This window comes from Simochromis diagramma, unplaced genomic scaffold (assembly GCF_900408965.1).
Source record: "Simochromis diagramma unplaced genomic scaffold, fSimDia1.1 OVJJ01000585.1, whole genome shotgun sequence".
Lineage (NCBI taxonomy): Eukaryota > Metazoa > Chordata > Actinopteri > Cichliformes > Cichlidae > Simochromis > Simochromis diagramma.
In genome coordinates this window covers 1,744,909-1,761,535 of record NW_024387398.1, presented here as the reverse complement: position 1 = coordinate 1,761,535, position 16,627 = coordinate 1,744,909, and the positions used below count along the sequence as shown (strand labels likewise).

The 16,627-nt window shown below is 38.2% G+C and overlaps 1 long non-coding RNA gene across 1 annotated transcript; it reads right to left on the bottom strand.

The window, feature by feature from the left end:
- Nucleotides 1–582: 582 nt before the first annotated feature.
- On the bottom strand, nt 583–5,441 carry LOC120720609. Its single transcript, XR_005692994.1, has 5 exons — nt 5,092–5,441; nt 3,338–3,403; nt 2,824–2,979; nt 2,277–2,369; nt 583–1,978 (listed from the first exon to the last, which is right to left on the bottom strand). It is a non-coding gene; the product is annotated as an uncharacterized LOC120720609 (long non-coding RNA).
- Nucleotides 5,442–16,627: the final 11,186 nt, after the last annotated feature.

Here is a 16,627-nt window from a genome sequence, read left to right as displayed (position 1 = left end):
TTCAGTTTAGTTTTGATTAGTTTCAGTTATAGTTTTAGTTGTGTTTGCAATAATTAAGTCTAACAAAATCCCAGTTTCATCATATCAGTCATTGTCTTCTGCTTATCCTTGGGTATGTTGCTATTCCAGCTACCATACCCTGCACCCTGGACAGGTGGCCTGTCTGTCGCAGGGCTAACACGCAGAGACAGACAACTCACATTCCCACCTATGCACTCAAAAAAATGAAACGTTGACTTTAATTAAAATTATTTTGTCAACAGGTTCCACGAAATTGAATTATGTTAGTTTAAAGCAAAAATCTTTAGTTCATCTAATTTAAAAAAACTACTTAAGATTAACAAGACATATTTAAGACTAACTAAATCAAGTTATGTTGTATGAACATAGATGATATATTTACAGGTTAGATAGTTTAGATTAGTTACTTCAACACATTTCTTATTTGTGGCAGTAAAATGTTAAATTTAAGTTAGATTAATTCAAATATTATATTTTCAGCCACCTTGTGCTTTATTAATTAGTTTTACATAAATCTATTTTGTCAACAGGTTCCACACAAATGAATTAAGTACATCCAACTTATTTTTTAAAATTTCTTTTATTGCCAACACATTCAGTGAGCATTTGTGTAAACCCAGTCCAAAATAAAACACAACAGCTCATTAGGGTTAGTAATTAACAGTATGTAGACAGATGCAACATCAAGACTTTAAATTAAATGTCTGTATCTGCCAGAAATAGAAGAAAAAAAAAAACATTGAAGATCACATAACACATTGATAAGATGACACTTGAGTTATGCACATGTGATGCTAGTAAGGTCTGTGGAGTGTTTTTTCTTTTAGTGTCTAAAATGAATAGCAAAGTTGCTATTTGCAATGATTGCTTAGGGTCAGTCCAGTAACACAACGCCAATGAAGTGCTTTCCTTTAACAATGCAAAGTGAAGTGTCCACCTCAACAGCCACAATTTAAAAAAAATTAATGTAATGATAATAATAATAATAATAATAATAATAATAATAAGTCCACTGATATTAGCAATCAAAGAAAATTACATCACCATCCCAAATAAAACTTTAACAAAACATGCCAACATTATGATCTAACAATAAAACAGCTTGTCAGCGTTCAGTTTTTTTGCAACAGCACAGCAGTAACCATTTAACACTTGCCACTGTCAACATTTATTTTACCAGTGTTTGGGCAAAAAACTTCAGTTGTAAACATTTTAACATGGAAACAATTGTTCGTCTTTAAAAGTCCGCAAAATATACATTCATCCTGCATTCCTAACTTACCCTTATTCTTAGTATGTATTGCAATTACCTTTAAAATGCACACAATGTAACACAAACTGAATATGAACATATTTCCACCTCATAACAATATGCCTTGAACGCTAATATACACACCACCCTTCAACATTTCTGGTGCAGTATCATCTCTCAATTAAATCCTTTAAATCTCAATACTTTTGATTGTCTCTTACTAGCCCCCCCACAAGAGTAAAATCTCTCAAATTGTAGTAGTTTACAAACTTTTCAAAATGTTCTAAATTTCTCTTAAATGTAATTTTCCCTTTATCTGTCATTTACAAATTACCATTTTATTCCCATTCAGCCTCCGAAAAACTTCTGTCCATCTGACAGAACATTCATCATCCAAATTAAGGGTTGGCTTATTCATTCAGTTTATTCTTGAGCATCTGTACCTTGGTCAAGAGTCTGCTGACATACAGATGAAGGAAGAGCTTCTGAAGTACTTCAAAGAAAGCTTTCAGTCTCGAGGTTAACTGAGATTCAGTGCATATATCCCATCCATTAAGAGTGCACATGCAGAGGCCAGGTCTTCCAGGTCATGCAGGACACACTATATGGTTATACCCACATCGGCTGGAGGAGTGCTGGCATCAGCTCTTTTGATGGTAAAGATAGCAAGGGTAATTTGTTCCAGCTCCCTCTGAACAGCTGTAGCTTAGACACAAAAACATAGAAAAATGGCATCCAGTTTTAAAAAAAGAAAGAAAAAGGGCCAAAGCTACCCTTTAATGACGTAAACACAATATTAGGAACATGCACCCCAGTGCGCAACTATTTTAGACTACAGATTCAACAATAAATATAAATAGTTTGGGTATACAAGAAGATTTCCCAAAACATTTAAACAGGTTCCATGCAAATTACAACAACAACAACAACAACAACATGCAACAACATTAGTTATTCAAAATTTGGTTTAATACAGATAAAAAACTAAACTAAAATTACCAACCAATTATTCTTTGAAGAGGATGCTTGGGTCTTCATTCAGGTAAAAAGGTAGTGCCCTGAGGACACACTCCCTCCCCTTTTCAATAGTTTCCTTCTGTAGAGAGTGGCAGAGATACAGGAAGAGAAAACAGAAATACTTTAGGATGACACAAACTCACATTATACGTAAAATGAATGACATATCCACTGCACAGATAGACATGAACACAAGACCAACTAATCATCACATGGACATGAATAGTTAACCTGTTGGGCAGGGTTTCCACCACATTATATATGTCCATAATGGAGGTATAGACAAACTAATACATCATCTTTTTTGCATTCAAAACATAACATAAAAACATTCACTTCTGGTTTAACCTAAATCGAGGGATCAGATTTTACATATATGTTTAGGTAATTTAAATTTTCCAACGTTTTGAGTACCAAACTTTGTCTTGCTTAATATAAATGTAAGTGCACTGTGCAGCTACCATACACTAGCTGTTTAAATTTGAAAATGATCTTATTAGCCATAATATTTTGCTACCAACAGAATAACGCACCTGTGTGGCAGGGGCCAAAGTTTGTCTAATTTTCTTCCCTGCAACGCCTCCTTTTTTCTTGAAGACTTTTATGAGCTGGTCAGTGTATTGGTCAAGTTGTGCAAAAAGCCTTGGAACATGTGCAGCAGTAGTAATCCTCACATATTCTGCTTCCACCTGAAAATATGTCAACAAACACAACATACTGTACTGTAAATATACATACTATATGTACACATATACATACTTTATAACTAAAACTAATGTAGAAAGACCTCATTAAAGCTATAATTTTAACACAAACATTTACACAAAATGCTAAAGGAGCCATTACAGCTTTTATTGTTATTTATCAAGTTCCAAAAAATATTGATCACAGCTGATCTGAAAATAATTTCATGCCTCAGGCCCTTGAACTGCAACCTTTACAATGGTTCAGATGTGGAGAAGAAATAACAGGGGCATGGGATGGGTCACTAAAGAAAACTTAACTTATAAAACAGTTTTGTTTTTAAAAGTATAACAGTTCACATACCACATACAAGCTCAGCAGTACCACATACACCACATCAGTATAGGAGGGAGCAGGTAAAGGCAGGATCTGAGATTTATAAAGTAAAACAAGAAATTCATTATTAATTTCAAGAAGCAAATTATTGTTTGAATTACAACTTAATAAAATACTATTCAGAAGAAAAGCAAGAGATTGACACTGCCATGTGCTAACTTTCTGTAGAAGCAATTATCACCAGGTCTGTCGACCTCCATTGTCTGTCCACTCATATGTCTTGAATAATTTTATTTAAAAATTTAAGTGTGTACTTTCACAAACTGTAATTTATAACTACGTTGATATGTATAACTCCGCTAGGAAACATGCTGTATTTACAGACCATTTTTACATAATACAGATTACTGATAGAGCAGAACAATGGTGTCACAGTGGCTTTCGCCCTTGACTTTTTGGATTTTAAATGTCACTTTATGCTATCCTTGCTATCCTATTCGATATTTCCGACTCTCGGATTACAGAAAAGGAATCCCAAGAAAGCAAATGGAAAAATAACCCCTTGAAAAAATAACCCCATGAATCCCTGTAGCTAATCCAGTGGCGGCTCCTGAAAAAAATCTCAGGGGGGGCAATTTTTATGATATCGACTAAAATGACCCATTTAATGAGTACATCAAACAACACAATTTTAATTTGTTGCTAGGTGATTAACTCATACAGTGATACCTCATGCCCACTAGATGGCAACACACAACAGAAAGCTTTCCTCTAGCTACATAAGTTACAGGTAGAAAGCGAAAGAAATTAGCATCCAGTAGCCTTTAAGCAAAAATGAATGTGTCCACTTACTCATTACTTAGGCTACATCAATCCAATGTTGTGTGGTGTAATCAAGCAACAATATAAAGCCGGCTGCATCATATAAATCAATATGCACAGCCTGTCAGCCACGACTTGCGCTGGAACCAACTCCGACAAAAAGTCCTGTTGTATGCTTTTGACTTCTCCTTCGTTGCCTGGGTTAGTTGAATTTCGGGCTTGTCAGGTCCCAACTCTTTAACTTGCAGTTTTTCTGCCATTGTCCTTCTGGCAAAAGGGTAGGTTAGAAGCGATCTAACCGAATTTGGGGGAGGCTGTGCCTCAACCGTTAACAATACCGCTGCCATCGTCTCTCTCTGACCTTATAGCTCACTTAGGCTACTGACTGAGGTAAAATTCTAGAACAGCAAATCTTCGCGCGTTTTCTGCAGGGGCGCAATTTTAAGCGCCCCCAAACCATTTAATTCAGCGACGCTGATAGGTCAAATATTTATTATTTTCCCCTGGCAACCATTTAATGATAGGCTATTTCGCTGCATATCAAGGGCGCTTTGACGAGCGCCCCAGAAGAAGAAAAACACCGTTTGTTGGTTGAACTTTAATGAGTCAGCTGGTGAAAATGTTAAAATACGCCTGGCTGTATATGGGCACACACATAGTAAAACTATCATTGATGAATTTTTTAAAAATATATATTTTTACTCCTCCACATTTGGGGGGGCGGAGCCCGAGCGCCCCCTATGGGCCAGCCGCCACTGAGCTAATCCCTTAATAAAACAAAAAACAATAAAAATGTTTCTTACACAGTCTACAAAATAAGCATGTCCAGGACCCAGTAAAACTAATGTAGAACAAGCGCACGCAAACGATATAACATGTCTTGTAAGACAAACGCAAAATATAATCATGCTCAACATGTAGATACTACACAACATAGTCAAAGAAAAAAGTGGTCTTACCTCTCAAAGAAACAGCAACTTGGCGCCAAAACAGCGTTTTTCAATTAAATTTGAAGTCTTGCGCATGAGCAGGCCCAAGCCGTGAAACCTTCTTGTTCTTCGCGGTTTCATTACAACTGTTTTTGCATTACTGCCACCTTGTGGATATACAAGGTATATCGATCCTAATTGACTTAACTTAAATGTTATGCCATCAAGTAACACATTAGTATTATGTACGTTGAATAATAGACACAATTACGTAGACTTGATTAGAAAAACATATGTTAACTTAACAAAAACATATATTTTAAGTAAAATGAAAATAAATAATTAATATACACTGAACAATCCACCTCATTCATTTTTTTGAGTGTGGGTTCTTTAAATAAATAAATAAATAAAGGCAGATGAACAACCATTGATACCAGGCAACTATAAAATGTATATCTTGGCCCCAATGAGACTATAACTCTTGCAGCACCGGGTGTTCATAATTTTGGTTCAAGTGAATTGATAAACTTTTTGAAGGCAATTGACTCACACAATTATTTAGATATCCCCGTCCTGTTGTCTCGAGATGCATCACGCTGCCTTGCCTGGGGTTAGCTTCTGTTTTCTGGGGATGAGGGTTGAGTGTGCTCCCTTACCTTCTCAAGGTAAACTAGGTTAGCCTTCTTGTGTGAGCTTTTCAAGTGCACTTTAAGGTTTGTGGGATTTTTTTCCCTTTAGAAATGTCCCTCATAATTTGTCTCTTTCCACTACAAGACACTTGCTTTATCCAAAACACAGTCATATTCAAAGTAATCCCAAATTGGACTCTGGCGCTTTCTCCAGACTTTTCCTGACATGATTCTGCAGTGGACGGAGCAGTAACACAGGCGACTCGACTAACGTACTGCCACCTGCTGGCACAATGAGACACAGCAAGAAAAAATCTGGAAACTAAACTTCATTTTCACCCTTGACTATTGTATGACACGCACACATCAATGAAAACTAAACACATTTTTGCTATAAATTCAGTTAATTTTAGTTTTGTGAACACTCATTACAGTGTTAGTTAGTTTTCCTTTTTTTGTTTTTATTTTTATTTCCGTTAACGAAAATATTTTTTCACTTCTAGTTTTCGTTATTTTGTTAGTTTTCGTTAACGATAATAACCTTGGTCAAGATAATCCATTTTCACTTGGCAAATGGCCTTTAAGGTGAAGTTAAACATGTCTCTGACCAGGTTTAATTTAAGCCCTCATTTAGACCTGGATTAGCGCTAGGCTTAATTCAAGAAATTATATTATTTAACTCCAGACTAGAAAAGTCTGACACTATTTTAATTAATGTCCTAGAAACACAGTTCAATAAGTTCTTATTTAAAATGGGATTTAGTCTACAGTAGGGGGCAGACCAGTGAAAGAAGTGTAACTACACATTAAATCGCTGCGATATCTTAATACAAGACAGAAAAAATAAATAATAAATAAATAATAAATGGGGAAAAGATCACTGTGTTCTAATGCATGATAAATCACCATTTTGGTAGGGCAGAGAGACCAGGAGAGCTATAGGAACAGTGACTGTTAAAGGCAGGCTTCAGTCAGTCTAAGCTGTATTTCTTCCCATGACTGTGTTGTGTCATCATGTGATGTATGAGCAGAGATTTATGAAACACATCTGCTGCTGTATTGAATTTTACTGTTCTGAAGACCAATAAAGAATATAATATTTACTGTACAAACAACAGCAAGCTGGCTCTTTGCTGTGTGTGTTGAGTGAATCAGTATCTGTTATTAGGTTATACAACATACACACACATTCATGCAGAGCCCACTGTAGAAGTCATTACTACAGTGTGCTCTGATTCACTCAATGTACAAGTGCCCATGTATTTTGGGTATTTGTGTGTAATTTTGCTGAGTCACATATCACACAGATATTCCTGTCTATCTGTCTGTCCACATGTGTGTGCATCCATGTGTGTTTGTGAGTGTGTGTACATGCAGTAATGCGTTGCTGCTTGGTCGTTTAGCTTGTTGACACTTTGGGGTCAGAGCCATGCAGGGTGAATGGTGTTGGCTGACAGCGTGGAACCTCTTCATTATCCAGCCATAATGTTCTCATCGCCGTTGGCTCCTCAGGCCCCCTCCCCCACCATCATCCCCTTGCTGCCACCATACTCAGACACACACACACACACACACACACACACACACACACACACACACACACACACACACACACACACACACACACACACCTTCACCCTCAATCATTCTTCTTCTGCCCTTTCTGTATCCATCCCTCCTCTCCTCACCTGGTTATTTCTCCCCCTGTGCTCCCATTCATTCCTGTTGATTCATCCTCTGGCTCCCTCCATGTCTTCTTTATTGTCTCTGTCTTTCTCTTGCTCTCTCTGTGCATTTTGTTGTTTTCTCTTTCCAGCTTTCTGACCCCATTCCACTGAAATTATTACTTTTTCACTTTTTCATGCTTTCCCCTCCTGTCATTTTTACCTTCATTTATAAATTTGCTTTGATTTATTGGCTTAACTGCTGTGACTTTTTGAAAGAAACTAGTTTGCCAAAACCAACTTTGCAAAAAATATCTAATAATACTTTGCATTCACATTCTATCATCTGCATGGCCACAATCTGCAGAAGGAACTGAAATGATCAGACTTGGTTAACTTGGGAGAGTTTAAGTCTGTCTTAAAGGAACGAGAGAATAACTCTTTTACTCAGTGTGATTGTTTTTAATGTACTCTTAATTTGATCTGTTATTGTATATTTTACACATGTTGGTATGGGATATTGTATTTGTTTTAAATGTTATATACTTATGTGGTATGTGTATTTTGACTTTTGTTGCCATGATGCCAGGTCTCTCTTGAAAATGAGATTTTTAATATCAATGAGATTTTTTACCTGGATAATTAAAGGACTAATAAATAAAAATCATGGTTATAAGTTGGATAATTTGGTACAGAGAATATGAATAATGGCACGTGATAGGCAAAATGTAAAATCATCTTCATTAAACATAGAGTGTGTAAAATCTCACCATTGCATATCAGATTATAGATTCCAACTAATTGAATTTGGTTTCCCTATTGGTATAGACTGGTATAGACTGGTATAGACTGGTATAGATGGTCTCAATGAATACAGACCTATAGCCGTCACGTCAGGAAGTGTTTCGAGCGGGTAGTGTCTCAGCACATCAGAGACTGACTACGTCCCTCGACCCCTCCCGTTTGCTTACAGAGTAAATCTGTCACTGCCAAGGCCACACAAGACAGGCTGACTCAGAGCAGAACTTTATTTACAAGACAACACAGTAATGCAAGAAATCAAGACCATGAACTATGAACTAAAGTCCAACTCAGCCCCCATCGCTTCCCCCACTGTCACTCAGCATTTGATCCCTAGCACAGCTGCATTCTCAGCCCCTACTGTATGCCCTGTACACATATGACTGTATACCAACCCACCCAATTGCCATTGCCAGATATGCTGATGACACCACAGTAAGGGGTACTTGACCCCTGTTTCAATCCAGGGGGTCAGTGTTGACATTGTGGAGGACTATAAATACCTTGGAGTACACATTGACAATAAACTGGACTGGGCTGCAAACACCACAGCACTTTACAGGAAGGGCCAGAGTCGTCTCTATTTTTTGAGGCGACTGAGGTCCTTCAGCATCTGCCAGAAAATGCTCAGGAGTCTGTTGTGGCCAGTGCGATCCTCTATGCTGTTGGATGCTGGGGGAGCAGGCTGAGGGTCGCAGATGCCAACAGACTCGATAAACTGATTCGTAAGGCCAGTAATGTTGTGGGGACAGAGCTGGACTCCCTCAAGGCGGTGTCGGAGAGGCGGATGCTGTCCAAGATAAAGACAATGTTGGATAACACCTCCCACCCACTCCATGACATGCTGGTCAGTCACAGGAGCTCGTTCAGTGAGAGACTGAGATTACCGAAAAGCACCACTGAACGACACAGGAAATCTTTCCTGCCTGTGGCTCCCTGTACAACGCATCCACTTAACACACTGGTTACTGCAACAGCTACACCCTTTTTGCACATGTTCTTCCTTTTTCAGCTATTTATTAATAAGTGACCTTTATGCAATGTTCCCTCTAAGCTGCGCACTGCTGGCACGTCTCTGCGCACAAAAAAAAAAATCTAACCTGAATTGAAATTAAAATTAATACGTTAACAATTCTGTTTTGCAGTGTTAGTCAGTAAGTGACTGGCTGATTAAAACGATGCCACCTTATCCCATAGTCCAGCCAATGATGCGATTCACATTCGTATATACGCAGCTAATCAACGTCGTTGACAGGCTATGACAGCGTCCTTATGTGCAGACACCGGTGTTTTAGCAAAGCGGCTGATGAGGAGTGAAGCCACGTTAATGACAACGTGTACAACCATTGGAGATGTGAGCAGGACAGACGGAACAACTGACGGACAAAGTGTGGACTTTATACCAGTTATTAAATTGTGTTGATCGGCCACGTAAAACCAGAGTTATGATAAAAAATATCTGCAATGTTTGTTTTTCTTCCTGAATACTGTCGTTGTTTATATTTACTGCAGGAAGAAACGGTGAAAACAGCGTTTTATAAGGAAAACACTCGAAAGCCTGTGAGCAAAAACCCCACCCTTTCCTATTGGTGGAAACATGTACCATGTCGACCAATCAAAAAATGATATGGCAACATGGTCAAAGGAGCTTGGAAAGAAAAGCGTCTGGACTTCTTTAAGTTGCTTGAAGACGTTTCACCTCTCATCCGAGAAGCTTCTTCAGTTCTAAGGTCAAATGGTGGAGAGTCCCAGATATAAACCTAGTGGGAGTTTCCCCCCCAAAGAGGGACATTTGACCTTAGAACTGAAGAAGCTTCTCGGATGAGAGGTGAAACGTCTTCAAGCAACTTAAAGAAGTCCAGACGCTTTTCTTTCCAAGCTCCTTTGACTACAATGACCTGGATGACTGAGAACCTTCACAGACATATGGCAACATGGCATCTAGTTGTTTAGGGAAGGGGAAGTTTTAGGAGTGACGCCGTGTTTTGAGATGTGAGAGATTTGCGACGTTTAGCACAAATCTTGTGTAGTTAGTGTGTAGTTAGTGTGTAGTTAGTGTGTAGTTTTGTTGTGTGTGTCAGAACAATGAGGCGCCTGCTGAGTGTTACAGGTGTTACAGCAGTGATACATCTGCTGCTGTCAGGCCTGCAGGTATCAGGCTGTTGTTCTCCTTCATCTCATAGTGGACAGAAATTATTTTTTGGAGCGGCACAAATAATTTGTGTGGCATCAGATTTGATGCAGAACAGCTGATTGTTCTGTAAATAGTTTGAAATGTTTGTTAAAAAAAACGCCTTGGCTGCATTTTTACGTAAAGAGCTGCAAAAAACTTTGTTGTTTGCAGAACTCAGTTACTTTTTTGAAGAAGTAACTATATAATTAATTACCCAACACTGGTCATTATATACTGTATGTTGCAGACAGAGTTACAGACTCTCTCCCAGACCACAGACTCAGACTCATAATACAAGTCAGAGCTTTATAAAAAAAAGAAAAAAAAGAAAGTTGTGTTTTCAAAATTGGAGTTCAAGTTATTTTTCCTTCCAATAGTGTTAACATGCTACACAGGTCAGGAACTAGATTTTTTTTAATTTTCATTGTAAGTGGGCTAAAGCAGTTAATTAAAAGTAGTCTAACATAAATGTAAATGCTGTAATTTGATTATTTTAATAAACATGTAACTTGGATGGATTCGATGCTGGCGTGACCACAGTGCACACGTCTGCTGTTGCTCACAGTGGTCCAAGTGTCCGCTCAGGGAGTTTGTGTGTTCGCTCAGACACATGAAAAATTAGAGGGAATATTCCCTTTATGTATATATATATACACCTGTATATATTGTGCTATTCTTAGTTAGTGTATTGTCTGTCTTGTCTTAATGGTTGTTTATAATGGAGCACTGTAACGAAAAAGAATTTCCCCTAGGGATCAATAAAGTATTCTGATTCTGATTAGTTTGGGCTCACCTCTGATGAAAAGGGTGCAGGCAGAGAAGTTGTCCCAGTGGTGCTCAAAAAATAACCTGATACTGAATGTCCTTAAAACAAAAGAACTCATAATAGACATTAAGAGTGTGGCGATTATATCATTTTAATATCATGTTTATTATTTTATATCCTTTTTATTAAGCTTTGAGTAATGGCATTTGATTAAAACATTTATTCATTATATTACACATGTAGTTTCAATCATGTTATTACACATATTGTAAAATGTGCTCATAGAAGAGTTGGCCTTCTGTCTGTAAGAGGTTACAAGCGGTATCTGGCAAGGTGAGAGGTGAGACAGAGTGCAGTGAGGTCGAGACAGCTCGCCTGCATAGACAGACAGTATATAGATTCATTTCTAGGTAAGAGTTAAGACATATTTAGCTTGTAACTGCATTTTGTGCCTGCATAAGCAACAGCTTTTTTTTGTAGAATGTGCTTCTGATGTTCCAGAGATACGCGAGAATGAGAAGATCGACAGGAAGCAGCTGGCGTGGAGACGAAGAAAATGTCTTTTTGAGTGTGTGTCAAAGGTTGTCAACAGAAGAGCTGTGGTTACTGTAACTTATGCATGTTATGTATCTGCTTAACGCAAGAGGCGGCGTGATACCCTGACATATAAAAACATTTTAAGTATGCTTTCTTGTGGGATTCATGCTGAGGATTGTGACGGTGTATTTCCTCCACACGTGTGTTTAATAAAATCATTGTTTTGACGCACTTGGACCTGTGGTCGTTTCTCTCTCACCTCAATCACGAATCGGGACAGGAGGCACAGACAGATCCACTTTACTCTCTTTATAAATGTAGATCAGGACCCACAACACAAACGCCCTGATAAAGAGGGCCAACAAAGGCTGCACTTCCTCCGAGGAAGAATAACCTGGACTGGAAGCTGCTTCTGCTCCTCAGTGGAGAGAAGCCTGCCAGCAATTGAGAAAAACATCTGCAACCCGCTCTGGAGAAAAACTGTAAATATGCCCGTTCTCAGTGTTAATCCTGCATGTTGTCAAAGGATACCTGCTGAGCTCAACTTTACTAAAAAGAACAGACAACACTCTCTCTCACTCACACAAACACATTCAACAGTGTGAACATACAGTATAAGAGTTCCTGAAAGAGAATCCTTGAATCCATCCTTCAGACAAGCTGACAGCAAGATGAGGACAGAAGGTGGAGGACGATAGGGAGAGATAATGACATGAAGCACAGGATGAATGGAGGGGTAGATTAGAGAGGAGGACAGTAAATTGAAAGTATTGAGTTATTGGGAAAAGAGTGGAGGGTTTAAGAAAGAAGCATCCCCAAGTGAGTCAAGTTGGCAGTCGAAAGAGGAAAGAGACAAAGAGAGGCGAGAAAAATAGGGTTCGGGCTGAGGAGTGGAGAGTATGTGGAGAAATGTTAGAGAGAGGATCAGAATCCTTTTATTGTCATTAAATATCAAATGTTCAATGAAATTAGAAGCAACGCCGTGGTAGCAAGATTTAACAATAAAAACAAATAAATAGCTAGCAATAGAAACAAATCTAAAACTACAAATTATACAATCACAACTATACAAATGTGAAACAGACAGATAAGAGAGAGAAGAGAGACATGATGATATATGGTTATACCAAAACTAGAGGGCCAAAGTTGAACAAGGGAGGATAAAAAAAATCGAATCAGAGAAACTTTATCAATCCCAGAGGAAAATGTAGTCGTCATAGCTGCGCATACATACAACAGACAAAGTGATTGTATAAAATGAAGCATAGAAATAGAGATATAAATAAATATATACATAAAAAAACACAAATATTAACATTTATGTTTCTGGGATATTACAGATTAAGTGTACAAGTGTGTAAGTATACGTTGCATACATAGTGACAGTGCTAGCAGTCTTGCCAGAAATCTGTCACTGAGGGTGGCGAGCTTCATGCTGAAAATAGACTCGGCCTTCCTGATGACTTTATTCAGTCTGTTTGCATCCTCTGCCTTGATGCCTGTACCCCAGCACACCACAGCAAAAAGAAGAGTGCTTGCAGTACTGATAAAACAGATGCAATAGCATGCTGACTGAGCTGAAGGACACTTTTTGCAGGCAACGTGTCTGTGTTGGCAGACCACTCCAACTTGTCAGCTAGTTGGACTCCCACTTGTAGGATGTGACTATTTCCACATTGGTCCCACCAATGCAGACAGGGGAGGGTGGGGTGTATCACATCTGAGGAAATAAAGCACCGAAATAAAGCACCGAAATGTGTGCTGCTTTTCGGTCTGGTTACTACCGTTTATGTCAGAACCGGTGCTATCATGGCACCGGATACCGGTACCCATCCCTAGTGGAGACACATGAGGACACAGCTGACACACATGAACCTAATGACGGGACAGGGGAGGTGAAACTAAATACAATGAACAAAGAACACCAGAGTCTTTCAAAATAAAACAGGAAAGTTTCTTTACAGATTCAAATTTGACCCTCTCACAGGCCACTTCATCGCTGACAAACAGAAATATCTCACTTTATATTTTTCAGAAAACATTCAATAAAGGAATTCGGTGTGGTGTGTGTAGCAGTCTGAAATTTACACAGACTTGCGATTGTCCTCATTATGGTAAATTTGACAGCCAACAACCCTTTCAAATGTATTAATGCCATTAAAGCTCACTGGTGTCTGATTACTTAGACCCTGTTTTTGTTAAATTTCTCTACGGAAGGTTTCTGCCTGAAGATCGTGAAAATGTGGATTCAGAAGGTGAGCCAGACTTATTGCAAAACATAAATGAGTTTTTGGGTTATGCACAAAAAAAACCTTTTCTTCAACTTTTAATCACTTCATTGTGTTAAGTATCTGTCTAAGCAAACGTTTAGCGCTACCAGAGGGGGGTCTGACGATCTGTGCTCTGATACTCAAGCGACCCGTCGCACATTACTGACTAATTAGACTGTACAGTTTCAAATTTTCAATTTCAGACTAGTCATGATTATATGCCCCCTTAGCTCTAACTGTACAACGTTGCCAGAATGAGCTTACGTGCACTCCCCATAACACCTTCATAATATTCTGCATAATTGGGTATATTGTCTGGAGGTGGAAAATTCTAAATTTGTCTAATTTCCATGTTATTGAATTTATTTCTGACATCTACAGTAGAGTGTGATGAATCATCACTGTGATTCTGTTCTGTATTTCCACCTTGTTAAAATGAATCAGCTACTCAGAGGGTATATGAACATCTCCCGCTCTTTGTGCCAGCTCCTCTGAAGCTTGATTAATGGCTTTAATGGAAAGGATCAGCTGAAATGTTTTGTGACAGTGTGTTTTGAGCCTCATTATCGTTTGACTGCATCTGGGGTACTTCTGTCTCCACACCTGAACAGTGACAGCTATTTTGCAAAACACTTTCACTTCGTGGTAATTGAGCTAAGGCAAAATTGAGGTCGTTACGATTGTTCACAGTGGGGTCATTGTTTTGTGAAAGTGTGTTGTCAGAATCAGAGCTATTGAGTTTATCATGGCTGGAGCTAAGTTTATTTCTGATTGATGTCCTCTCCCTCCGACTCTGTTTTCACTCACAAATGTAAAATAAAAAACATTTAAAAAAACAGATAATTTATTCTTATTTTAACATTGACAAGAGACAGACTGTACGAAACAACAAAGAGACATACTGATGTCTGTTATTCCTCTTCTTCCTCCTCCTCCTCCTCTTTTTGACCTTCCTGTTCTTCACGTTCTGAGACGATTAAAGTTCCCCCCTAAATAGACAGTGAAGAGAAAAAGGAAGTAAGTAAGCCAAGTTAAAACACCCCTAGAATGGGATTCGTTCATCTAGGCCTCTGAGACTCAGAGGCCTCTCTCGCTGGTCATTGCGTGGCCTGAAAGTCAGGTGGCCTAGCTCCTCCAACAATCGGTCTCTTTCCGAAACTGTTAAGTGAATATTTTTGTGTCCCATGACGGGGGCTGGTGGTGTTGGTGGTGCTGGACCCACTTCTGAAGACAGCGGTGAGGCTGACCAAAGAGAAAATAATCCAAATCCAAGAAATCTAAACAGTTTTAAAAAACAAACAAAACATTAAAATAATGTTATTGTTATTGTCTAAAATTATACACATTCATCAGAACAATTACAAACTCACCGATATCTGGAATGGATAGAGGGCTGGAAAAGACTTTACTTAAATCAGAGTCTAAAAATGAATAAAGAAAAGAAACAAGTTTAAGAAAATTTAAAAATAACACACAAACAAAAATGCTGTGACGTACCAGAGGAAGCCATGTTATCTGGCCGAGAGTTTAACTGTTTTTAACCTGAAGTCTTTTATATATTTTAAAGTGTATAGTAGTGTGAAGATGCACCTGACTCTCTTGGGGATTTTTGGTCTGATACGACCCTCTCACCCTGAGGTGGAGCATGTGTAAGTCTGACTTTAATTATGATTTTCCTTTTTTGAATTAAACAAACACAAATAAAACGAACGAAAGCCTTCCAGCGGAGCATGCAGCCTCCGACTCCCCCCCATCCTCACTGCCCTCTGTTGTTACAAAAGCAGCGGTTTAATTAAGAATAACGTTGGTTTTTTTTTTTTATCATGGTTTAACACATAGTGGTCTAAAAAGGTGACATTTGTGGTCATAACTTCTTTTTTGTCTAAAATGACATCTGTGCTTCAGTTGTTTTCACTTGCACATGCTAAAGCTTATGCTACAATAAGTACTAAAAGGGACTAAAACGTTAATCTATGAAAATTCTAATTTGAATAAAATAGAGCAGTTCACATGCAAAGGTCTTTACAAAAATCTCCTGGCAGTGAGTATAAAGTGCTCAGCTAATGTGTGGCGATCCTTAGTCTGGTAAAATATCTGCCACAGTCATATGCAGGAAACAAATACAAACACAACTCAGCTCCATCTGTAACCAACTGTTCATGTTTTACACTCGCATAAGGACTTTAAGGACTGTTAGGAAATCGTTATGCATTGTTCTACATATTCACTCACACTCATACACACATGTATCTATTGCTGGCACATTGTCTTCTACATCTCATAGGTGTACACTCTTGGTCTGTAAATGACATACTGCCTTTCAACACCACGGTACAGTTGTATTGTTGCTACAGGGAGTGCAGAATTATTAGGCAAGTTGTATTTTTGAGGAATAATTTTATTATTGAACAACAACCATGTTCACAATGAACCCAAAAAACTCATTAATATCAAAGCTGAATGTTGTTGGAAGTAGTTTTTAGTTTGTTTTTAGTTTTAGCTATTTTAGGGGGATATCTGTGTGTGCAGGTGACTATTACTGTGCATAATTATTAGGCAACAAAAAACAAATATATACCCATTTCAATGATTTATTTTTACCAGTGAAACCAATATAACATCTCCACATTCACAAATATACATTTCTGACATTCAAAAACAAAACAAAAACAAATCAGCGACCAATATAGCCACCTTTCTTTGCAAGGACACTCAAAAGCCTG